This window comes from Dasypus novemcinctus, chromosome 25, assembly GCF_030445035.2.
Source record: "Dasypus novemcinctus isolate mDasNov1 chromosome 25, mDasNov1.1.hap2, whole genome shotgun sequence".
Lineage (NCBI taxonomy): Eukaryota > Metazoa > Chordata > Mammalia > Cingulata > Dasypodidae > Dasypus > Dasypus novemcinctus.
The window spans coordinates 32,983,832-33,010,346 of NC_080697.1; the positions used below are offsets into that span (position 1 = coordinate 32,983,832).

The following is a 26,515-nucleotide window of genomic DNA, read 5'->3' on the forward strand; positions in this document are numbered from 1 at the left end:
AAATCTCCCTTATCTAAGATTTTTCGGGAAAGAAAAAGGGGGTTAGGGATGTTGAAGAATAGAACTTTAGGGAAATAGACTCTCCATAGCCACTATCAGCCCTTAGTTATGAAAGAGTTTTCATTTCTATGATGGTTTTCTGGAATAGCTCAACTATGTGTGTATTTCCAAAAAAAAAAAAAAAGTTTTGATTGATGTTGACTTATTGTGATTTTGGGACATTGATATGTTGTTGAAAGTATTTTGAGGGGTTTTTTTTGGTGACAGTGAAATGAAGATCATTGAAACATCAAGCATTGCAATTTTCCTAAGTTGTCAGATGACCTTTTTTTCCTCTTACACCTTACAGCTAATGCTTCCTTATTCCTATTGGTTTATCTAGCCATCTTTCCTTATATTTATTTGTTTGATCAGTATTCATTGAGTGTCAGGCACAGTGCTATATTCTTATGATAAACAGTTTAGAGGGTAATACCTCTTTCAAGGAATTTTTAGTTAGGGAATAAAACCATTTTAATTTGGTGTCATGAATACTGAAACAGAGGTAATGAAGGGTGCTTTCAGAGCACATAGGAGGAGAGTTCCTGTATAGGCTTGGGGGGTGTTGGGAAGTATGGATGGTGGGTACCCTCAGAGAAAAGGGACTCCTTAGATGAGACCTGAAGGATGTTGATGTGTAGTAGATGAAGAGGATGGGGATGGAGTAGGGTGCAGGATGGGAGAAGGACCTTGGAAGTATATGGAGTAGTAGTTCAGAGATCAGGGAGAAGATAATTCCACATGGCTCAGCATTAAGAGAGATGGGTGGGGGGCTAAGATAGGAGGCTGGGGACATACTCAGAGTCCAGATTGTGAAGGATCTTTAAGCCAGTTGTGGGAATATAGGGTAGGGGGTCTTTGAATTTTTAAGCAGGGAAGTGATATGATTAGCTTGCCTTTCAGATTGATTACTTTGGCTTCCACAAGGAGAATGGGTTAGATAGAATCTAATCCAGAAGCAACAAAAAAAGGCTGTGTAACAGTCTTCAGGAGAGATGATAGTGGCGTTACCTGTTATTCCAGGCTTCCCTTTTCAGTTGTGCCTATTTTGGGTTCTGGGATAATTTGAGAGAAATCTAATCTGACAGGTGGCAATTTCAGAGCGTTTGTTTTCTTTGAATTACCAGATGGCAGGTCAAGTAAGTCTTAGAAGGGTACTTTGATTATGATTTATACAGATCACAAGAAATACCTTCCCTTGGTCCAGCTTTACATAGTTTTCTCCCAGTTTTAGTCCTTTTGGGAAACATTGTCATGAGATGCAGAAGTCAGTCCTGTAACCTTTATATTGTGAGAGGGGTCTTTTCTCGTCTTCCTCTTTGGAGCACTTATTATCTTTTGATCTTCAGCAACTGCCTATAAGTTGTTGATGTCTTGGATCTTGGATCCCTTCTCCATGTCAGAAGTATGTAGAGCCAACTAGTAGAAAGGTGAAAAACCTAAGATGGTTTTTCTCAGGAGTTCTGCTAAGTAGATGATGAAATGCAGGCCGGGGTGCCTCCCGTGTGTGGGGGGGTGGGAGGGGAAGCAGTTCTGAATCCTTTTTGATGGAACCATCTTAAGATGGTAGCAGTGAGGATAGAATTGAAAGGATTTTTAAGGTTGTAAGACAGACTTGTTAATTGGATATGTGGAGTAAGGAAGGGGAAAGAATCAAGGATGACAACCTAATTTCTCCTTGGGCAAATGTATCAATGAAGATGCATTGCCTGAGTCCAGGAAGAGGTGGGGGAATGTTGAAAATTATTTTCCCATTGGAATTGTGTTCTGCATTTTAAAAAATGACCTTTAAAGACCACAAGTTCACAGCGTTTTAAATTATTGTTATGCAAACTGTATAAATATATTTTATTACAAGTGGTTTACAAAGTATAAGAAAATTAAAACCACTCATTTCCCCTCTCCCTAGGATAATATTATAATGGTATATTTGTATGTATTGTCTTTCAGTTTTGTGTGTGGAATCGTATTTCATATATGAATTTGTATTTTGGTTTCTTTAGTTAACCTTATAAATGTTAACTCCACGGTATTAAAATTAAAAACATTTTTAGTTACCTCAATTATATTTCATTGCTTGGCTTGTGACATTTATATAATCTTAGAATTGTGGGAAGCCAGTTTTTTATTTCTGATTCTGAGTCTGTTTCTTACGGTGGACTTTTTGTCCAAGTAAAGGATTTTAATTAGCATGAATGACAGGATTAACACAGACACCAGCCAGGTTGGTGAGCATCTGCTTTCTTGACAAATGTTAGTGTATAAATACCATTTTTGTTTCAACTTTGTAACCCAGATTTAACTGAAAACTGTGAAAAAAAATTCACAGAGATGGCTTCCAGGTGACTGTGCATGTGGGGCCAGTGAGAGCATAAGTTATTCTTGCTAAGCTAAGCATTATGCTGAAACTTGTACTTAAGTGTTCCTCCCTTACCTACTGCTGTTTCACGGAGTGATGTTTTATAGCACCACTTGTCTTTACTTGGAAACTGCCTCTTTGTAATATTTCTTCAAAGAAAAAGAGAGCCCAGGGGTCTGAAAGCCTGCCATTTTTCGTAAGATTTTATCAAATTTACAGAGCTGACATTTGGCATGAAGGCTTATATTTGGGGCCCTGTAGAATCATAGAAGTGTGTGTTTAACAGATGATTCGTGCCAAAATTAGGAGGTCTGGACTGTGACTTTTAATAACATAAATCAGTTATGAATACTCTTTTCCTTTGGGGCTGTGCTGAAAATGAAGACAGCTTAATGTTCTTTTAGCTTGTTAATTTTTACTTCTTTATATTTGATGCCGTCTTTCTTGAACATTGAAATCTTTGTAGACTTATAAATGCAATTCCTGGTTTACACCACCTCTGCCATGTATAGGTTCCTAACTAAGTCCTTTCTGGTCAAATGGCTATTGGTAATAGAGGTTTTTTGTTTTTTTTTTTCCTCAGCCCTTGTCCTATTTTCTTAATACTTTCCTTTCTTCCCTCTCAGACACCAGGTTCTGTTGTTTTGTTGGTTTTCCAGATTCCAGGATCTAATTCAACTACAGCTCTAGAGATTATTGCCTGGGATAGTTTTTCAAGTTTGTTTTTCTTCTGAAATGTTATTTAATCTTAGTCTAGTTCTTTTTGATTAATACCTTTGACAACTATTTGGACTCCAGAGAGAACCCAAGTTCTCTGTGGCACCCAACCTGAAATCCAAAGAGTGTATTTAATACTGTTTCTGTTGGAAATGTTGCAGACTTCCAAGCCCCTCTGTATCTGTGAACTCTTCTTTTTTTTTTTTTTGCTACAGGGGCTGGGTTTTCAACCCAGGACCTCGTATGTAGGAAGCCAGCACTCAACTACTGAGCCACTTCAGCTCCCCTGAGGTGTTCTTTTTTATTTTATTTTTTAAAGATTTATTTATTTTAATTTATCCCCTCACTCCCCTGCCCTGATGGTTCTCTTGTCTGTCTGCTCATTGTTTGCTTGCCTTCTCCAGGAGGCACTAGGAACTGAAACTCCCACATGGGAGAGGGGTGCCCAACCGTCTGAGCCACATGTCTCCCTGTGGGTTGGGGCCTCTTCTGGCCCATGGCATCAGCTTCTTTAGGCATCTGCTTGTTGCAGCAGGGTGCAGGGTCTAGCTCGTTGTGGCAGGTGTGGGCATCCAGCTAGTTGCAGCGTGTGTAGGGGTTCAGCTCATTGTGTCAGGTGCAGGCATCTGCTCATCTTCTTTAGAAGGCATCTGGACCTAAACCCAGTACCTCCCATGTGGTAGGTGGGTACCCAGCCAGCTGAGCCACATCCTTTTCCCACTGAGTTGGTTTTTTTGTTTGTTTGCTTGTTATTTCTTTTTGTTTTTAGGAGGCACTGGAAACTGAACTCAGGACCTCCCATGTGGGAAGCAGGTACTCAAATGCTTGAACCATATCTGCTCCCTCCATAAGCTCTTGAAACAACTCATTACTTGATAGTCGATTGTGTGTTTGATAATATGGATGTGTAAACTTGAGGAAAAATGTAAGAGAAAAATACTGTTTAGGAAGCTGTCTGATTTAGATGAAAAAGAGTATCTCATTTAATTAAAGTGTGTGGTTTTTGCTTTTTCTTTTTTGAGTTTGGAAAAATGAAAATGTAAGCAGCTATAAGGATTGTGTATAATGTCACTGAACCCAACTTTGAATCCTGGCAGGCTGGTATTTTATTTTAAATCATTTTCTTAGGGGGAAAACAATGATATTTTTATAAAAATATTTTATATACAATAAATCTAAAAAATGGTGATTAAATATTTTAACATTTACTACTTAGTTTAATTTAATATTATATTTTATATTTTGGAAAATAATTTTGGGACTGAAGAACCTGCAGATGGGATGTAGTAGCAGAGGAATCTGCTTAGGTAGTCGTCTCCTTTTAGTGTAGATATTGTCTTATCTTTTATATCTTTATTTATTTATTTATAAATATATCTTTATATATTTATTTATTTTTTAAGGAGGTCCTGGGGATTGGGGGTTGAGCCCCAGACCTCATACATGTGAAGCAAGCAGTACCCACTCTTTCCCTGTTTTAATTTAAAAGTTTTGGGTTAGAGGCTTGGTCTTCCCTTTATCTTATGCTCTCACCTGAGCCAACATGGTGATGGATGATTGTTTTATACACTCTCAAAACAAAATGAACAACAGAGGAAATATTGACCAAAAGAGGAGATACTACTTTTTTGGGGGAGTCGGTTATGTAAATTGCCAGACTCCTTTTCTCCTTTAATATTCACCTCATAGAAAGAGCACTTCACTTTATTTCTAAGTATCATTTGACACAGATGACCAGGCTTCCTTAAAACACTTTGCCTAGCATCTAGAACACCATATTTTCCTAGTTTCTTCCTATCATCTAGTTGATCTTTCTCAGTCTTCTTAATTGGCTCTTTTTCCTACTGGTATATTCTAGAGCTTTTGTATTACCTCTCTTCTCATGACCTCTAAATGTTATTGAACCTCTGGGCCTAATCCTTATCTTTCTTCTGTATTTTTTTTCCCTTTCTCTCACCTCTAAGTGACAGTTATATTATTCAACCAGTCTACCTGTATTCTCTACTTGTGTATCTAAGAGGCATATTATTGTTTTTTTCTCTCCATATAATACAATTTATTTATGGAGAAGTTTTAGATTGCATAAAAGTTATATCGTTTTTCTTTTATTAATGTGGTACATTTGTTACAATTGATGAACAAATATTGAAACATTGCTACTAACTATGGTCAGTAGTTTACATTATGGTTTTGTACATTTTGTATAGTACACTTTTATAGGTTTTGACAGAATGTATAAGGCCTCTGTCATTGCAAAATCATGCAGAACAATTTCGATACCCTAAAATGCCCTACGTTACATCTGTTCTTTCCTCCCTCTCCACAGAACCTCTGGTAACCAGTATCTCTATATCAATGTTATAAGTTCTTATGTTTCAACAGTTAGTCTACTTGAGTCCATGGTTGTATTCCTCCCCTTATGTTTGTTCATTCCTCAATCTTGAGGATCTTGGGATGATGATGCCTGTTCTGCTTCACATTGAGAGAGCAAACTGTTAATGTGCCCAAAGCAGAACTCTTTTTTTTTTCTTTTAAATTAGAGAAGTTGTGAGTTTACAAAATAATCATGCATAAAATACAGGATTCTCATACACCACCGTACCACTAACACCTTGCATTGGTGTGGAACATTTGTTACCATTGATGCTAGCATTTTAAAAATAATTAACAGTAGTTACCTTTGTTACAATTGATGAACTATTAGTAAAATAGTTCTATCGTCCATTATATATAGTAGGTATATTTTTTCCTTATACCACTCTATTATTACCACCTTCTATTAGTATGGTACATTTGTTATAATTCACAAAAGAACATTCTTACATTTGTACTATTAACTATAGTCCATTGTCTACAGTAGGGTTCCCTGTGTTTTACAATCCTATGTTCTTTTAGTTTTTATTCTAGTAATATATATATCCTAAAATTTCCTCTTTTAGGCACATTCACCTATACATTTCAGTGATGTTGATTACACTCAACAATAATCTGCTATCATCATCACCATCCATTTCCAAGCCTTTACCATCAGCATAAATAGAAATTGGGTACAAGTTAAGCATCAACTCCCCATTCTCCAACCCCAGTCTATTATTGCCTGATAACCTATATTCTAGATTCAATGTTCAAATCTCTTGTATGCTTTTAGTGTATTTTTAATCTCTTTTATTGTGCCTTAATATACTTTCAAATTCTTCTTTATGCTCACACATTGTCTCCTTAATATCCTTTATCTGTTTGTTTTTTTGTCCTTTATCTTTTTGTGCATATTTTCTTCATCTCCTTGAATTCATTTAGGATATTTGTTTGAACATCTTTGATTAGTTGTTCCAAATACTGTGTTTCCTCTGAAGTTTTAATCTGTTCCCTTGATTGGGCCATACTATTTCTTAGTATGGCTTGTAATTTTTTGCTGATATCTAGACATCTGATTATCTTGATAAATGTTCTCTAAAGGTCGATTTCTCTCTTGCCTAGTTTTATTGTTGACTGACTTCATGTTAAGGCTCTTCTTTCATGCTTGGATCAACTTATTCTAGACCTTTAGAATAGCCAGCCATGTTTAACTGATAAGATTTTTTCAGCTTTTCTTCATTTGATTCTTGCTCTGGATATGTGTGCAATTTTTAAGATTGTACTTCTTATTCAATTATTTCACTTCTAGGAGAAAGCTTCTTTTCCTCTATTCCTTCTCCAGGAATCTTGGATCTGTTCTGTTTGTTTTTGTTTTGCCTCTGTAGTTTTTTTATACTCCTTTCCTTTTCTTGTCTGTAGCTGCTTTTGCCTTGAGGGCAAATCCTTAGAGGAAGGTCACCCCAAAGAGAACTTTCCCAAGTCAGTATATCCCAGCCAAAAAAAAGACGACCAGGGACCCCTGAAGGGGGGCACAGACTGGTTCTAAATTGCTCTCAATATTGTGTTTTCCTGGCCTGCTCGGCAGATGCTGCTCTTCAGCAAACTGTTCCCTTCAGCCCTGAGGAGGCACTGTGTCTTTAATCTCCACTGCCTCAGCTTTTGCTCAGGGTGGGGTTGAAACATTGGTCGCCACTGTCTTTGTGTGGGGTGGGTTGAAACTGTAACTCAGACCCAGGACCCAGTGATCCAAATTCACCAATCAAAAGCTGTGATCAGTGATTGATTGACCATGCCCACCCCTTTTCCTTGGGAAGAGGATTTTTACGTCCCTTTCCGTCAGCAGCAGCTAACTAGAGACTAGATTCCATTGTGGTCCGCCATGAGAGTGGAGGATGAGTGCTGGCAGCTGCCATGTGGAGAGAACTACTCACTGTTCTTTACCGTAGTTTATCAGCTTCTTCCTCCTGCTCTCCCCTGATGTTATACAATATATTTCTGGTCTCTGGTGCCCCAGAGCAGTTATTTCAGACATTTTCTGCCTGTTCCGTAGTTGTTTTGGTGGAAGGACTGAGTCCTGGAGCTCCCTACTCAACCATCTTCTACCGAAGTTCAAAATAGAGCTCTTCATTCTAACTCCCCATCCCCACCCAAAACCTGCCAGGCTTTTGCATTTCAGCAAAGACACTGTCTGCCTAGTTATCCAAACCCAAAGCACTCCCACTTCATATCTCATCCAGATCATCTGAAAGTCACATCTACTCCAGTATTTGTCCTCTATATAACCACTTCTCTCTACCTCCACTTCTACCATACATCTAAGTTACCATGATGACCTTGATAAAAGGAAAACTTTTCAACAACATTAAATTTAGGCTCTCATAGCTTTATTGAGCAATTCATGAATTGGTTAGCATCCTATTCAGGAAGTAGAAAGGAGTTCCACTGAGGGAGCGGAAAGGGAAAGTTCATATAGGACAAATGTGGAAGCAAGTGAGGAAATGCTCAAATTTGTTGACATTAAGTTTCCATTTTACACAGGGGGTCTTACAAAGTGGAAAGCAGGTATGCATTGATTAGTATGGTATGCTTGTCCATTCTGATAAGCTGTCTCTGCTGGGCAAAAACCTTTATCACCAGGTGTTCCTTACCATCCACCCTGTGAGGTATGTTCCATTTTCTCAGAAAACCTCTCCAGGTCAATTATTTTGTTTTCTGGAAAAGCCTTTCTCAGAAAGGAGGTTCCTCTGGCTGCATTCAGTGGAGGCAGCCATTTATTTTGGTCATTTTTCCAGTGATCTTATTGGAAACTTGGACCAAATCACTCTGGTCACTACCATTGATTTCTTGTCAGGCAGTTGAGTAGACTCAGTCATTTCATTCTCTTTTTCCTTTTCCTTTTTTTTTTTTTTTTTTTGATGTTTGTTTCCTTTCTTCATTGAGGTGAAGTTTTCTAGAGCCGTCTGTTTTATTCTTAGCTGTCAACTTCAGCCTGGAGGGTGTCAGAGCTCTGTTTCCTAACCTTGGCTATATTTGTAACTGCTCATTACAGGTCATGTGTTCCTAGGGAAGGTATGATAGTGTTCATAGAAAGGAGAGCAGTGTAGTGTTGTATGTCAAAGGATTAGGGGTGTTAACTCTCTTTGAGGCCTGATGTACAACAGTTAGCTTTCTGACTGGCATATTTAGGATAATCAATGCAAGATCACAAGATCCAGCCAGCCCATTTATCTGCAGTTTACAAAAGGAATATAAATTAGCTCAGAAAACGAACAGGAGCAAAATTGGATAACCCACAATAGTGTGTTATAGTTTTCAATTAAAAAAAAAATTTTCTCTACAGTCATCCTCCTTTTGCTCAAAGATAACCTCAACAAGATTATTCTTGATTATAAAATGAGACTGGTCTCATTAGATTTGTCCTGATTATTTATATAAGTGCAACAAGAACAGTGATTTACATTATTGGCCCATTTAAATTTGCTTTGCTAGTAGTTTTCCTAAAGACCCTGAGTGGACTCTTAAAAGCCTCTTAAGATGAGGAAGCTGAGCCAAGAACTTGACACCAAATTTTACCTACATTACATATAGATATGGGTAAATTCCTCTTTCTCAAAGTCCCCAAAGTATCATATTGTGGCCAGAAAGTAAACTTTTTTACTGGCCCTTAAGGATGGGGGCTCTGAGCCAGTTACCAGTTTTTCTAAGAAAACTGGGCTCCATAAGCATGAGCTCCATAAAGTCAAAATTCCTTAAAATTGTCCAGTCACATCTGAGTAAATGAGCATCATTCTCAAACATGACATTGTAGTCAAAGCCTTGGTTATATAACCAGTGTCTCCAATTACATCCTGTTAAGGAGGAGGACAGATTCTGATTGAACCTCTGCAAATGTATTTTTATTTTGCCATAAAAATAAAAATATTCAGTAAATGTTTCCAAATTCTGGAGGGTATAGGCAGGGAGAAAAAGATCTTTTATGAATTATAAATACCTTCAGGGAAAAAAGAGTAAGGGATTCCTTGTATATAGAAAATAGAACATTAAACGATAAGCAATAATCCAAATAAAACTGATCAATCTTTATGAGTTCATTCGGACCTAGGCAATTAATCTCATGAACCTATCGTTTTCTTCACTAAAATTCGGATTCAGTTGAGTGATATGGTCTCAAAGATTTTTAAGTGATATCATTAGAAGCCTATGCCTAGAGCACTTGGTGTATTTCTCCCATGGGTCTCTGAGACAGTCCTTTTTGTTAAAGATGAAGCATTCTGGCCTGTAGCTGTAGTATTTTCTGCAAAGCATCAGAATAAAAACGTATCTGTGGGAAAGTGGATGTGGCTCAACCAGTTGGGCATCTGCCTACCACATGGGTGGTCCCAGGTTTGGGTCCCAGTGCCTCCTAAAGAATATGAGCAGATGCCTGCACCTGCTGCATTGAGCTAGACACCGCATCCACCACAATGAGCTAGACGCCTAAATGAGCAGATGCCACCAGCCAGCAAACACCACAGCCTGCAGGGAGTGGATGTGTCTCAGACTGTTGGGCACTCGCCTCCCATAGGGGAGGCCCTGGTTTTGGTTCCCAGTGCCTCCTGGAGAAGGCAAGCAAACAATGAGCAAACAGATGAGAGAACCATCTGGGAGAGGAAGGGAGAAATTTAAAAAAATTAAAACTATCTGTAGATGACAAAAGACTCACAATGGTTGTTATTAACTTATTAGCTTATTGATCATTCACAAAAGTGAATGATCTGCTGAGAGTTCATTAAATATTATTTTAAGCATAACTGAAATTATGACCAATAATATAGTTTTCTAATATCAGGCAGATCAGTATTAGGACATCTCATGGACAGTGAGGACATTGGCAAATCTCTAAGAACTTCAAGTAATTTCTGAAATATTTGTATTAGTGGCATTTTACCCATATAAATTTAACCAACAGAAGAGTAAAAAATCCTTGGCTACTGCAGCTGTAAGTTGTCTTTTTTAAGATTTTGCTATTTTTTTGGATAGGCACAGCTTCCAGCCTCATCATTTTGAATATGTAATATGCTGGGTGCCAGAAGGTGGAGAATCAAAGTTTTTAGAGTTTAAGGATCATATTTTTGTCACTTCACTTCTTTTTTTTTTTTTTAAAGATACATAGATCACATAAAATGTAACATTAGAAACAGGACAAAGAATTTCTTAACCTGTGCACAGGACAAAAGAAACCAGCAGTAATAAAAGTGAAACTGTGAACTATACCTATAGGCTAGAGGCTCAGGCTGAAATTTGAGCCTTCTCATCAACAAGATTGACCCAATAACCTTTTGGACTAAAAAGGTAGTGAGATCGGAGAGCTCAAACACAGAGTAGATAACAGTGTGAAGGATGGAGAACTCAAAGGGTTCAAGATGTGCTTTTACCTGTCTCTCGTCTCCAAAGTCACCAGCAGCCCTTCACATCCCATCCTCATCTTCAAAACTGATTAAAAAAAAAACTTTTCAACAGCTTTTAATTTAGAATCTCAGAGCTTTATTGAGCAATTTATGAATCACACAGCATTCCATTCAAAAAATAGAAGGGAACTCCACTGAGAGGATGAAAAGGGGAAGCTCATATAGGACAAATGTGGAAGCAAGTAAGGAAATGATTACATTCCCATTTACATAGGGGAATCTAAGCACATATGTATTGATTGGTATGGTATGCTTGTCCATTCTGGTGAGCCAGTACCCTGCACAAGTGAGTCATACAGCAAGATAATGACACATCAAAAAGAGAGATAAGGGGAGGGTCACAGTGAAGCACAGCAGAAACCAGGAACTGAGGTGGCACAGTTGACAGGGAACCTCTCTCCATATCAGGGGTCTCCAGGATTGAATCCTGGTGAATCCTAGAGGAGAGAAAAGAAGAGAACATAACACAGACAGCAGAAAAATAAAACAGCAGAGCCGGGTGGGAGGGGCAGAATAAATTAAAAATAACATACAAAAAGAGACACAAACCAAACATAAATCAGATTGTATCACTTTTCTTGTCTTTCCAATGACTTATAATTTTGCTTGCTGTGATATCCTAAATCCTTTGATAACCTCAAATGCCCTGTATGATAAACAAGCAGGAAAAGAGTAATAAACTCAGATTCTCCATTGTCTTGCAACCAGCAGAAAATAGAACTCTGTAAACCATTAATCCGTTTTTTGAGATCACTAAATGGTTGGACTGTAAAACCAAATTCCCAGGCATTGCTGCCACCAACAGGGAATAACTTCTCAATCATTAACCAAAAAAAACCATGTCATTAGTAGAGAGGAAATTTAAAATTAGAGAGTCAGTAAAGTTGTGCTGCCACTTTGGATTCTTCTTTGGGCACCAAGTAAAAATATTTGGGTGTAAGCATCTCATATGATGTATATTTCTCTCATGAAGAGGTTTAACTGGCTCTATCAGGTGAATCCATTGGAGATATTGGTGAGACCTCCAAAGCTGTTGATAATTTTCAAAAAATTAAAAAATGGGTAAAATATGACTCTCATGTAGACATAAAATGAACATGTGTTAAAATTTTATTTAACTCACTAATTAAATGTGGCAACCAGGCACACATAACCAGATCAAAGGAGAAGTCTAAAAAAAGCATAAGATTACAAGGGGTAAAGGAATGTTGACTGGAATGGGCAGTTGGATGCAAAATTGGCTTTTCCAAAGGTGCCTATAGATAAGAAGTCTTTTAAATTGCTGTCGGCTATCTACAAGTTGTAAAATAGATCCCCTAGAATCAGAAGCCTGTAACACTGAACGATGTGGTTGACAAGCTAAACACCAGTGGCCGTTTTCTGTAAATGAAGTTTTATTGGAGCATAGCCATACCTGTCATTTACCTATTGGCTATGGCTGCTTTCTCACAGCGGTGGCAGTAGACCCTAGGCTCTGCATACCCTAACTACTTATCTGATCCTTTAAGGAAAAATTTTCTTATTTCAATTTTCTATTGAAGTGCAAAATTTCCCCTACATTTATTTACCTCCTTGTTTATCTTTCCTCATCTAATATAAAACATGGATGCAAGGACATTATTGTGCTTTTTCACTGTTAAATCCCCAGCACCTAAAACAGTGCCAGTCACAGTGAAGGCACTCAATATGTTGAAAAATGAAGAAACAAAAATATGGGAGTAGTTTTATTATTGTAATTAGGGGAATCTTAGATAATGGTTATACATTTTGACAGTGGCTGGTTTGCAGTGCTTTTTAGCTGTTCTTATAACAGATTCTAAATTTTGCATTTGCCTTTTTTTTGCTGCCACTTTTGAAATACAAAAGTGGAGAACCTGGTTGATATGTGCCAGAATATAATTTTTACACGTAGGATAAGGATCAGTTCCTTTGCTCAGACAGTACATTCTAATCACCCAGATAGAATCTTGGTGTGGTACAATAATTGTATTTTGGAGTGCCAGCAGATTCCTAAAAGTAATACCTTGTCCAGAAGATTTATTAGTGATTCTGTTAAGAGGATAAATTAAACTCTTTTTACAAAAAGAGAACATGAAAGTAAAGGCATTTAGTTTTCGTTAGGGCTTTTTTGAAATTTGATCTAAAGTTTGACTTTGCATCTAGGTAGGTTAGGATGACTTATCTGTTTTAAAGATGGGACAGAGGCCTTTTGTTTTTCTTCCTTTGTATACCTGTGCTTTTAAGCTGGAATTGCTACAAGTGCTATGCTTGCTCTTTCTAAGATTTGGATTTGAATCTCGACAGTGATTGATCCAGTTGATCCATTTCAATTCAAAGCCAACTCTGAAGGCTGATTTATGTCTACAAATTTGATAAGCTGGAGAAGTCCCTGAAGTGAGGACATCTCTTTGATACATTAGCATATGCCGAAATGGCCCTGTATATATTAGTGTCCATATAGAATCCTAGAAATAATGGACCACACTTTCATCTAAAATGTTTATTTGAGAGCTGTTGGACATAGTGACGGAAGTAATTTTTAAAATAAATTCCTATTTTATAGTACTGTTAGCCAACTCATTGTCATGGTTTAGGAAGATAGTGCCAGATGCAAAGAAAATATTACCCTAGGGAATTTGCCAACATCCAAAGGATGTACAAGACATAAAAGGGACAAGTAGTTGCAAAAATGTTTTCTACACTTAATGTTTCAACATGCTTTAAAGGAAGGAAGAAGCTTTTGAGGCAAAGAGCATTAGAGTAATTCTGGAATTTTGAGGTCTAGTACATCTACTGTAACCCCTTAATTTATAGCTAAGGAATCAAGTTATTTATTCAAGGTCAGATGACAAGTTGGCAGAGCTAGAGCTAGAGCTAGAGCTAGAAGGCGTTTCTTCTTTCTACATTACACAGTGGAGAGAATTTAGATTTTGGAATTAGTCGAGCCAGAGTTTGAATACCATCTTTGCCACTTATAAATTTTGTGACCTTGAATGAGTTATTTATCCTCTCTGAGCCTTATTTTCTTTGACTAAAATATTGTAAGACAGTTGTAAGGAATAGGCAATTTATTTCATCACCTGTTATGGTAACTGGCATGATGTAGCTGCTCAGTTGACTATTACACCTTCTTGCAGTGAGCAAAATTCACATGGTCCAGTGGCACGTAGTAATTTGGTAAAAATTACGGCATTGTGTGGGTGTGGACTGTTGTGTAAATTTTTAGAAGATATGTGATACTGAGCAAAAAAGTAAAGATATACTGAAAAAGTTGTGACAGAATCATGTGTGAGCAAGGAAAGTCATTTTAGAAATATTTGTAATTGCTTCGTCTGTTTTAAGAGATTATACAAAATGCGGTTGAAGGGACACAGTTGTAGCTCAAGTGGTTTAGCACGTGCTGCCCATGTATGAGGTCCTGGGTTCAATCTCTGGTACCTCCTAAAAACAAAACAAACAAATGGAAAAACCAACTTTCCTTGGGGAGCAAATGTAGCTCAGCGGTTGAGTGCCTGCTTCCCATGTGCAAGATCCTGGGTTCAGTCCCTGGCATCTCCTTAAAAAAAATACAGGTTGAGAAAGTTACTGAATGCTATGGGTTTAGTTAATTACTGAAATGAAACAGTGATAAAATCTGGTTGTTAAAATAAGACAACTGGTTTTTAAAAGTGAAGTTCTTTTTCCCCATTATATCAGCAAAGCACATGCTTTAGAAATAAAGAAGAGGGCGGCGGACTTGGCCCAGTGGTTCGGGCATCTGTCTACCACATGGGAGGTCCGAGGTTCAAACCCCGGGCCTCCTTGACCCATGTGGAGCTGGCCCATGCGCAGTGCTGATGCGCGCAAGGAGTGCCCTGCCATGCAGGGGTGTCCCCCATGTAGGGGAACCCCATGCGCAAGGAGTGCACCCCGTAAGGAGAGCCGCCCAGCGCGAAAGAAAGTGCAGCCTGCCCAGGAATGGTGCTGCACACACCGAGAACTGACACAACAAGATGTTGCAACAAAAAGAAACAGATTCCGTGCCCCTGGCAACAACAGAAGCGACAAAGAAGACACAGCAAAGTAGACACAGAACAGACAATGGGGGGAGGGGAGAGAAAGAAATAAATAAATAAATCTTTTTTTTTTTAAAGAAGAGTGGACAGAAACTCAAATACCCTTACACCACTCAAAGACAAACACATTAACATTTTCCAATATTTTAATCTGAAACGTTGATATAGCTTCATATCTTGCCTTTTTCTACTTAATATTTCCTCATGTTATTGTAAACTCACTAAAATTATTCAAAAGTAGATTTTCTATGTAATTAGAAAAGTAATTTATAGTTATTTTTAAAAATTTATAGGGAGCAGATGTAGCTCAAGCGGTTGAGTGCCTGCTTCCCACATGGGAGGTCCCAGGTTCAGTTCCCAGTGCCTCCTATGAACAAAAACAAAAACAAGCAAATAGTTGAGAAAACCAACTCAGGGGAGCCGATGTGGCTCAGTGACTGAGTGCCAGTTTCTCACATAGGAGGTCCCGGGTTCAATCCCTGACCCCAGTACCCACCCCCCAAAAAATTATAAATAGAAAAAGAGTGAAAAAAAGTAGTTATAATTGTACTAGTCAGAGGTATTCTTGCTAACATTACACTTGGGAACATTTTAGGGATTATTGATTAGATTTATGGTGGGGTCCTACAGTGCGCTCCTTTACCTTTACATAAATTAAATAGAAGCCCTTCAAAGGTTTGAGATGATTAAGCTTGAGATGGGAGAGCCTTTCTCAACTTAGAGAATTCAGCCCTAATTCCGTAATGCATCCATTACATGTAATGAATTATACCTTCTGTTCTGTGCATTTAGAATTGTACTAGTATCATCCTTGAGAGAATCAAAAAAATAGTCACTATAATGTGAGGCACTTATTGGCAGTTTTTTTGTATTTGTTGGTTCACATGAGGAATACTGGTTGAGAAAGGCTGCTTGAATCTATCATTTCTTTAAGAGGTCTTCATCCATAATACTTTTCGTCCCCATAAGGTGTGTGATTCTGATAATTTAAGAGATGAGCTTTTTAGTATGATATAACCAGTTATCCTCTAGATCTGGCCTATTTCAACAAAAATGTGCTGTTTTAGGTTTACTGAAGGATATTCATAATAGAGGAATTTTCAAGGTTTATTTTGATTAATCTCTCTTTAGTCTAAACTGCTTGGCTTTAGAATCAGGTCTCTATCTAAGAGGTTGCACAAATGAAAATATTCAGAAATATTAAATGCAATGGGTAGGAAAGAGAAGGAAGAAAAATTTTTTAAAAAATAGCAAACACAGGGAACAGATGTACTTAAAAAATGGTTAAATGCCTGCTTCCCATGTATGAGGTCCTGGGTTTGATCTGAGGTACCTCCTAAAAACAAAACAAACAAATGAAAAACCAGCTCTTATTGGGGAATGGATGTAGCTTGGTGGTTGAGCTCCTGCTTCCCATGTTCCTGGGTTCAGTCTCTGGTACATCCTTTAAAAAAGAAAAATAAAAATTAGCAAGGACAGAATGGATGAAATTTGGCTTAGCAACATCTGTTAAAAAAAAAAAACAAAGGATTTTATTTAACATTAAGTCAAAGGAATAAATGCTAAGCTTTTTTTCTAACCCAAGCTTTCAGCAGATCTGTCATTACTGAATTTTATCTTATATATGAATTGCTTTATAAGGTAGTGTTCTGTTTGCAATTTTCAGTTACATATTCATGAATATCAAATGGGAAGTAAGCAAGGCACAAATGTCAGGTGGATAATAAAGTGTTCTATTCTAATACAAACAGGTTGTTTGTGATTTTACAAAGGGGAAATGTGGGCTTCCTATTTTAATCTAAACACTTTCAGGCAGTAACATAATTATCTGTGACATTTTTCTCAAAAAAGGAAATCCTTTCCATTTCCCCATCACAATTTATTGGGTCACAAGAATAGCAGAGATACAGAAAGCATTAATGCTTGACACTCAGGAAACAATTTTCTGAGCATCCTGTCACATTTTCAAGAGTTTATTTCAGATCTGGCTGAGTAAAAATGCATGTAATTTCCATGTGAAAACATTTGCTGCATGTATGATAGATATTTTATTATGTTAACTTAATGCATCAAATGCTTGTTTTTAGTTAGACAAATTAGATATCTGGCATACCCATTACCCTCTTTTTTTCCCCCTTAAAAATAGAAGGCAGGTTGTATAAATAGAGAAGAAATATGGGCTATGTTTAAAGTCAGAGGGGATAATGATGGCTGAATTGAATTATGAAGGATATGTAGGAATTAGCTAGTGATGAGGTGGGAAGAAGGATAGTGGGATCACGGAAATTCTATACACAGGGAATTGAAACAAGACAAAGAGCCAAAACACCTGAATTCATTCTCCTTGGGCAAAACATGGGTTTTACAGGAATGGGAGGGACAAGAGATAAGGCTAGAGAGGTATCAGGGCCTAGATTTGAACGTTTTATGCCACATTAAAATTTTCGGATTTTATTTTCAATAGAAAATATAGAGAAGTATTTCAATATTTTTGAAGGGTTTTATTCAGGGGAATGAGATCAGATATATGTGTCAGTTTATCCAGCCTGGAGAGGAGGGTGATTTTGGAAGCAGAAGAAGGACACATTGTAATAGTTAAGGAAAAATAATGAGCGCTCCATCTAAGGCAGTGGCATTAGGTATGGTGAAGGAAGAAACAGATATCAGAGGTACTAAGGTATTAAGATACTCTGTGAATGTACATCACACCCTTAGCATTTTGTGATTTCCTGGAAGTGGTGAACTGAATGAATAAATAAGAGCTACAGAAGGTGCAGTAGATACTAAGGTCGATTTTATGTGTATGAGGCAAAACTCTACAGCTTTAGATAATAAATGCTAAACTGCTTCCTGGATGTTTTTATCTTTTGTTGGTATGTTTTTTGGTTTATTTCCCAAAGAAGGATCAATAATTGTGAGAATTAGGTTCTTGACTTTTCTGGAGGAAAAAAAAGTCATCTTTGTCATCTACCATCTGAATGTCTGAAGTGCTGTGGCTAGATCTTTTTTCACCGAACGTCACAAGTTCATGTCTTCATTATGGACCTAGGGCCTTAATTATTGGCTGAATCTCTAGTTCCTTTACGAAGATTATTTGAAACAATTGATGTTTCCATTTGATATATAAGGTACTTGTTAAACACTCAGTATCTGTGCCTGTATCCTTTTGTGGGTGTTAATTTGTTTTGCTTTAGAAAAATGCTCTAATTTAAAAAAAAAAAATCAAACATTATAAAAATACATAACCTAGAAAGGAAGTTCATAAGTACCTCTCCCATAACCATTATTAACAAGCTGATATACAATTCTTGCAGTCAACTTGGTCTGCCCCACACCTGCTCCCCCAGTATATACACACACTCATGTGCATATTTAACATTGCTACTCTGAAAGTTTTATTTTTGTCACTTGTTATCATTCTGGTTAAGACGTATAAATAAAACGCATTCTTTTTTTTTTTATAGCTCCATAATATTTCATTGTTGTGCTATATCAATTTATTTTAGTTCCCTGTTTTTGGATTTTTCTTTAGATTCTGTGACCCAGTGCTGTCTAATCAAAACTTTCTGCAGTTAAGGAAATTTTCTTTATCTGCCCTGTCTCATATAGCAGCCACTAGCCAAACGGTCTATTGAACACTTGAAATGTGGTTAATATTCCTAAGGAATTGAGTTTCTACTTTTATTGCATTTTAATTAAGTTGAATTTAAAATAGCCACCTGTCACTGGTGGCTTCCAGAGTACTGAAGCCCAGCTATAAAGTATTCCAGTCAAGGTAGATCATCTCCTCGTTTTGACCACGTTACTTTGCAAATTACAGTTGAATGGTGTTTCTTTGATATGAAGATTCTTTCGTAAATCTCTTTTTAAAATAATGTTGCTCAGTGTTGAAGTCCCTTAAGGAAACATCTGTGATACCAGGAGAGAGTTTCTCTACCCAAGAGAAAGAGTTTCTCTTTTCCAGTTTGGAAATTTAACTTCTACTTTATTGTCCAGTTCCATTTGCCTTGGTTGCCTGGGAACACAGAAAGTTAAATTTTTGGTTCAACTGAGCAGTTGGTCTTTTTCCTCTCATCAGTACCCTTGTCAGATTACACAGCTTTCCTTTAATTGTAAGTATAAAAATTTTATTATGTATGTGGTTTTTCTTATAAAGCTCCTCAAATCATTTTGGAATGGTTTAAGTTTTAAAGTCTTTGGGATCTATCCTAATACATAACTAATAAAAGATTAATGCTATATACATACTACTTTCCTCCCACACATAGCATACATATATCTTAATGAGATCATTAATACTATCATATGTATAGAAATTCTATTTATCATTTCAGAGGAAAGTAAACATTTAAAACTCTGAGTAGACATTCTACCTAGGATTATAGAAAACTATTTACATACTTTTATGGTTATCCCTATTTTATTCTGTTTGTTCTTTTACCCCTTTTGCTGTCCCAGTGTAATGCTCTCCTTTGGCTTTATTTTGGGCATAGATGGGAAATCTTATTTTGTTTGAATTTAAAATGTGTTCTTCAGGATTTCCTAGTTCTGTGCATGGCGCCCTGTAGATAATCATAAGCTGTTAAATGGTGGCAAAATATTTTTGACCCTTTTAGAATAGCACTGTATAACTGCATAACCCTGAAAAAAAGTATATATATAATTTTTTTTTTAACTTTTCCTTTGTCTCTGCCAAGTTTCCATCCCTATGTATTTTAAATATTAGGATACCCTTGATTTTTACGTAGACTTCAGAATTAAGAATTGGAAGGAAATAAGAATATGGGAAAAATTATTAATGAAGACCTTTGCCTGCAAGGAAGTCAGCTAGAGCCAGGAAACTACTGATGTGGTAACCAAGGCTAACACACTTAAACCATCTGTGTAACTCTTGGCAGGAATAAATGACAAAACAAGATCTAGGGGAATGCTTATTACCAGGTGTGTGATAAAAAAGATAAATACATTTTCAGCTGATGCAAGTTGGCTTTGTGCCTTTAGCACCCATGGGGGTCTGGGTGTTTACACATGTGTGAGCATACAGCTTTCAAGGTTTAGCATTTTGTGCAGTTAGGAAACCAGCAGAGGAAAGGCTGGAAGTAGAGGAGTAAAGAAACATCTGTTTTTCTTCTTCAACCAACAGTGAACTTTGAAGAAGCCTAAGGTGGTGCTAAGATCTTTTTTTTTTTAACCTTGAGAATTGATGGAAGCTGATGATTTTTTTCATGCTATTTAATGCATCATTTGCAACTTTCCTTGAAAAGCAGACAAAAATGTAAAACTCTTCATTCTACCTCAAATTAGAACCACTTGGATTAAATATAATCCAGTTTCAAATACTTAAGGAACTTAGATTTGTCTTATAAAAGAATGTCATAATTTTGAATAAAATATTTACTCACTTAAATTGTAATGGTTCATTTAAGAGTAATTCTATTTCTCCCATTCCTAAATTTAGCAGGAATATTTATTTGATTTTCACTGAGCTTTCATGTTCTGAATAGTCATTAAGTTCAAAGCTCATACTTTTCCAGTGTGCCTATGAGTTCGGTTTTCAAGAAATTTTCTTTGGTTTCCCAGAAACTTCCTTGACATTCCAACACTTCAAATAAATGTTGAAAGTTAAAAATGGAAAGAGTGGTGTGTATCTTTTCATTTGGTGAAACAAGGGAACAGGATAGTGCATCTGTAGGCATAGTGCTTTTAGAAAATTTTGCTTAAAGGTACTTTCATGAAATCACCTTCTTTTGAAAAGTACTGATGGGAAGTGGATTTGGCCCAACCGATAGGGCGTCCGCCTACCACATGGGAGGTACAAGGTTCAAACCCAGGGCCTCCTGGCCCATGTGGTGAGCTGGCCCATGTGCAGTGCTGATGCGCGCAAGAAGTGCCCTGCCATGCAGGGTGTCCCCCGTGTAGGGGAGGCCCATGCGCAAGGAGTGTGCCCTGTAAGGAGAGCCGCCCAGCGTGAAAAAAGTACAGCCTGCCCAGGAGTGGGGCCGCACACACGGAGAGCTGACACAGCAAGATGATGCAACAAAAAAAGAGACACAGATTCTGGGTGCTGCTGACAAGAATACAAGCAGACACAGAAGAACACACAGCGAATGGACAGAGAACAGACAACTGGGGTGGGGAAGGGGAGAGAAATGAAAAATAAATCTTAAAAAAAAAAAGAAAAAGAAGTACTGAGGTGTGCCTTTATCTCTAAACTTCCCCATCTTTCTGATTTATGTGTGTATGTGAGATAAGTATTTCTTGGGTTTCTCTGGCTTCTCTGTAGCCAAGAGTAGCTTGTCAGGAATTTATAACCTAAGTGGTTCCTGAAAGATGGTTCCCAAACCCTTGTTGACTCCCCTTCCTAGAAACTCATTTTAATTCAAACTCTTAAAAATAATGAGAAAATACAAAAGTGTAAAAGTACATGAACATAAAATACTATAAGCTCATGACTTTACAAACAATTATGCAAAGCCAAAAGCTTAATGTAAAAACAGTTTTAAGTGTTCTTTTGGCACAGCATCACCTGTGCAATTCTTGCCAGAAATGTTTAACTGAATCTAGTTATGGAGAACAATCTGCAGATGTGGGTTGTGGTGCATTCTTTAAATCAGCTTACCTGAACTCTCAGAAAGTGTGCACTTACTGAAAGGCAGTAAAAGGTGAATGGGACTCTTCTAGATTAAAGGAAACTAAAGAGGCATGATAATCTAAGGCAATGTGTAATCCTTAATTGAATTCTTTTAAAAAAATTATTAGCTTTATTAGGATATAATTCACATATCATAGAGTTTGCCCTCTTACCTCGTACAATTATTTTTTAGTATATTCATACATTTGTGCAACCATCACCCCATCATCCCTATGTAATTCCAGAACATTTTATCACCCCCCAAAAAACTCCATACCTATTAGCAGTCACTCACCATTCTCCTGCCACCCCTCATCCCCCAAGCCCCTGGAAACCACTAACCTATTTTCTGTCTTTATAGATTTGCCTATTCTGGACATTTTATATAAAAGAAGCCATACGAAGTGTGGCCTTGTGTGTCTGTCTCCCTTCACTTAGCATAATGTTTTCAAGGTTCTTAATTGTTGTAATATATATCAATACTTAATTTCTTTTATTTTTGCTGAAAAATATTCCATTGTATCAGTATAGCACATCTTGTTTATTATCAGTTAATACACATTTGGGTTGTTTCCACCTTGTGGCTATTGTAATGCTTCTTTGAGCACTCTTGTACATGTTTTTGTGTGGACATATATTTTCACATCTTTGGGATGTATTCTTTTTTTTAAAAAAAAAAGATTTTTTTATTTTATTTCTCTCCCCTCCCCCCCCCCCCCACCCCAGTTGTCTGTTCTGTGTGTCTATTTGCTGCGTCTTCTTCTTTGTCCGCTTCTGTTGTTGTCAGCGGCATGGAAATCTGTGTTTCTTTTTGTTGCGTCATCTTGTTATGTTAGCTCTCTGTGTGTGCGGTGCCATTCCTGGGCAGGTTGCACTTTCTTTTGCGCTGGGCGGCTCTCCCTATGGGGAGACACCCCTGTGTGGCAGGGCGCTCCTTGCGCGCATCAGCACTGCCCGTGGGCCAGCTCTACACGGGTCAAGGAGGCCCGGGATTTGAACGGCAGACCTCCTATTTGGTAGACGGACGCCCTAACCACTGGGCCAAGTGCGCTTCCCTGGGGTGTATTCTTAAGATGCACAATTGCTGGGTCATATGGTAACTCACTTTTTTTTTTGCTGAAAATCTTTTGTAAATGTGAGGGTTTATTCCTGGACTCTCAGTTCTGTTCCACTGATCTAGAAATCCTTATGCCAGTACCACATCATCTTGATTACTGTAGCTTTGTAGTAGGTTTTGAAATTGAGGCGTGTTAAGTCCTCAGTTATTTCCTGGACATGTACATAGTCCTGGCTATACATGTAGCCTTCTAAAGTCCCAGGACTATATTGGAGCTTTTCAGGGGCACTGTGGACATCTCATTCTGCAATTTTTCCTTTTTGTTCATATTCTCTTTAGCCCTAGCTGATAACCCTGTCTCAGGCAGCCATGATTTTAAACAATAACTATTGGTTGTTTTTGATCGGTGCCCTGGGGTTGGTACAGTTTACACAGAATGAGCTCTGAGTCAGGTCAAATTAAGGCAAGTTCTAAGAAAGGAGCTTTTCAGCAAGCTGCCAAACAGATCAACTAAAGAAAATTATCTTGGAATGGGACTTCTACCTTTTCCTTCTCCAATGGCTGGTATGCTGCTGGTTTTCATAACAAATGTTGCTGCGAGTCTGTTGATTTTCAAGACTAGGGAGAGTGAGATGTTATTAGGGTTTTTGTTTTTTTTTTAATATGCTTTTAAAGTTTTATTCTTTAAAGATACTTAGATTACATAAATGTTATGTAAAAAACACAGGGGATTCCTACATGCCCCACTCCCTACCCACCCCTTCTCAATTTTCCACATGAACATCCTTCACCAGTGTGGTATATCTGCCACAATTGATCAATACATACCGGAGCATTGCCACTAAGTGTGGATTATAGTTTACATTATAGTTTAAACTCTCCCACACCATTTTCAAAGTTGTAACAAGATATATGATGGCGACAACAATTATCTCTTTTTTTAAAAAAAAATCATTGTAGTTATCTTTAAAAATTCACATTGCTATTTTATAACTAGAATGCTTGTGAAAGTCTTTAGAGAGGATGATTTTCCTGGTGATCTCTTTAATGATTCCATTTCTCCTATTCTTTTTTTTTTTTAAAGATTTATTTATTTCTCTCCCCTTCCCCTGCCGCCCCACCCCAGTTGTCTGCTCTCTGTGTCTATTTGCTGTGTGTTCTTTTTTGTCCTCTTCTGTTGTTGTCAGCGGCATGGGAATCTGTGTTTCTCTTTGTTGCATCACCTTGCTGTGTCAGCCCTCCGTGTGTGAGGCGCCATTCTTGGGCAGGCTGCACTTTCTTTCGCGCTGGGCGGCTCTCCTTACAGGGTGCACTCCTTGTGCGTGGGGCTCCCCTACGCAGGGTACACCCCTGCATGGCAGGTCACTCCTTGTGTGCATCAGCACTGCACATGGGCCAGCTCCACACGGGTCAAGGAAGCCCAGGGTTTGAACCGCAGACCTCCCATGTGGTAGACGGACGCCCTAACCACTGGGCCAAGTCCGTTTCCCCATCTCTCCTATTCTTGTCATTAAACACCAGTTGCAAACAAACCAGTTGCAGCTTTCTCATTCTCTGATTCCATTAGCTTTCCTGGAAAAATCTCAGTGCTCCCCACCTTGAATCTTTGATATTATGCTGAACAGTTCTCTTCTTAAAGTGATCATATAATCCTTTGTCACCAATGAAAGTATCTTTCTTGCTTCCTGTGTTGTCTTTTTTTGCCTGAAGTTTTTAAATTTTGCTTTACTTTTTTTTTTCCTTCAAAATTTTAGAGAACAATCATGCATACCATACAGGATTCTCATACATCATTCTACTACCAACACTTTACATTGTTGTTACACATCTGTTAGGAAATATGAAAGATCTTTGCCACAATATTTCTGCTACCTATAGTCCATAGCTTATATTTGGTGTATTTTTCCCACAAACCATCCTATTATTAATACCATGTATTAGTATTGTCTATTTGTTATAGTTCATGGGAGAACATTCTCATATTTGTACTGTTAACCACAGTCCATCATTTATCATAGTGTTCACTATATTACATGGTCCCCTGCATTGTACAGTTTGTCCAGAATATATACTCAGTGGCTCTCAGTTTCACTACAGAGTTGTTTATTCTGAAAAGAGATATCTTTGCCAAAATTATTTATTTCATAGACATCAAGATCAGCTATATTTGAATATCAACTCACGTTTCGTGAATCAACCCCTTCTTATCTCCACACTGTCAATAGTTAAGTGGTCATGAATATACAATTTGCCATTACTTTGAAGGTTTTATTTATGATAACGGTCATAAAAGCAGAAGATCTCCAGTAGAGTTTTCCTCTCCAGTAGAGTAGAGTAAAGTTAAGGTTGTGCTTGTTATTTAAAAAAATGAAAGACCCAACTTCTATCATCAAAATGCTTTTTGTATTCTTGATGACATATGAAAGATAAATGACATAAATAACATTACAAGATAGTGTAGATAGTGGAGTGATAGGATTAGGGTTTGAGGTAGGGACAGTGGAGAACAAGTATGAATAAACCAGCTGTTGACTATAGGCAGGCAGAGTGAACTTGAGTTTGGCCTTGAAGAAATTTCTCTTATTTAGATCTGCCTTGTTATGATAGGAGACTAGTTCTAGTTTGTAGCACTGGTTCTTGGTGCCCCATTGGCCACATAATTATTATTTGGGGAATTTGTTGATGCCTGAGTCCTAAGTCCAGATTCTGACTTAGTAAGATGAGGTAGAGCCTGAGAATTTATATTTTTACAGAGCATCCCAAGTGAGTCTAACACCACATTAGGTTTGCAATCCACTGGACCAGAGGTCCCACAAATTGTCCAGATGGCACCTAAGTTTCATTTGTCTCATTTTAACGTATGCATTAAATCTTACAAGGTTAGATAAGGGATGTTCTTTACTACAGGCATTAAAATGTTATCTAACTGCAGAAGTTGTTTGTGATGACCCAATGGTTTTTTTGTTTTTGTTTTTTTTCAAAGGAAGTTGGAAATTGGGAGAATTTTATTAGATGATTTTATTGAACCCCAGACCTCGTGTGTGGGAGGCCAGTGTTCAACCACTGAGCTATACCAGCTAACCCAAGTTGGTTTCTTTGTTTGCTTATTTGTTTTAGGGAGGTACCAGGGATCGAACCCAGGATCTTGTATGTGGGAAGCTGACGCTCAGCCACTGAACCACATTGGCTTCCCTGAATTGTTTTTTTTTCAATTGTTTGCTTATTGTTTGTTGTTCGTTTTTTAGGAGGTACCAGGAGCCGAACCTGAGACCTCCCGTGTGGGAAGCAGGTGCTTATCAGCTTGAGCCACATTTGCTCTCTCCCTAGTCCCCCACAGTGGTTCTTATAGATGTAATTGAAGAGGATTCAGGATTCTGAGCCTTCTTTCTAGGAAAAGAGGCTGTGTAACTTCTGTCATTGAATAGTATCTTTCAAAACCATTTTATATAATCTAGCTAAAATCTTGTTTTGACAGTTCAACTAAGATCTGTGGATATTTAAAACAGACTCTGGGTAACTTTATGGTTCTATCTGTCTCCTTTTCTAGTGCTTTCTCTTCTCTCTAGTCCATGACCCAGAACTCTGTCCTCAGACCTCATCCCTTTTCTATATACAGTCAGTTCTTAGGTGATCTGATCTGGTCTTCTGACTTTAAATATCATCTATGTCTTGATTATTCCCAAAGTTATAGCTCTTGTTTGGACCCTCCCCCAAACTACAGACTCATACATCCAGTTGTCTACTTGCGTCTACACTTGGATCAAATAGGCATCTCTGACTTTTCATGTCCAGAACTGAATTCCTGATCATTACCAGCCTGTTCCACCCACAGGCATCTCAGTTCCTAGCTACCCT

At 37.7% G+C, this 26,515-nt stretch overlaps 1 protein-coding gene across 5 annotated transcripts in view; it reads left to right on the forward strand.

Annotated features, from left to right (window-relative positions):
* The window catches only part of NOL10 (nucleolar protein 10), a 120,600-nt gene that overhangs the window by 50,986 nt on the left and 43,099 nt on the right, over positions 1–26,515 (forward strand). The window lies entirely within an intron of this gene.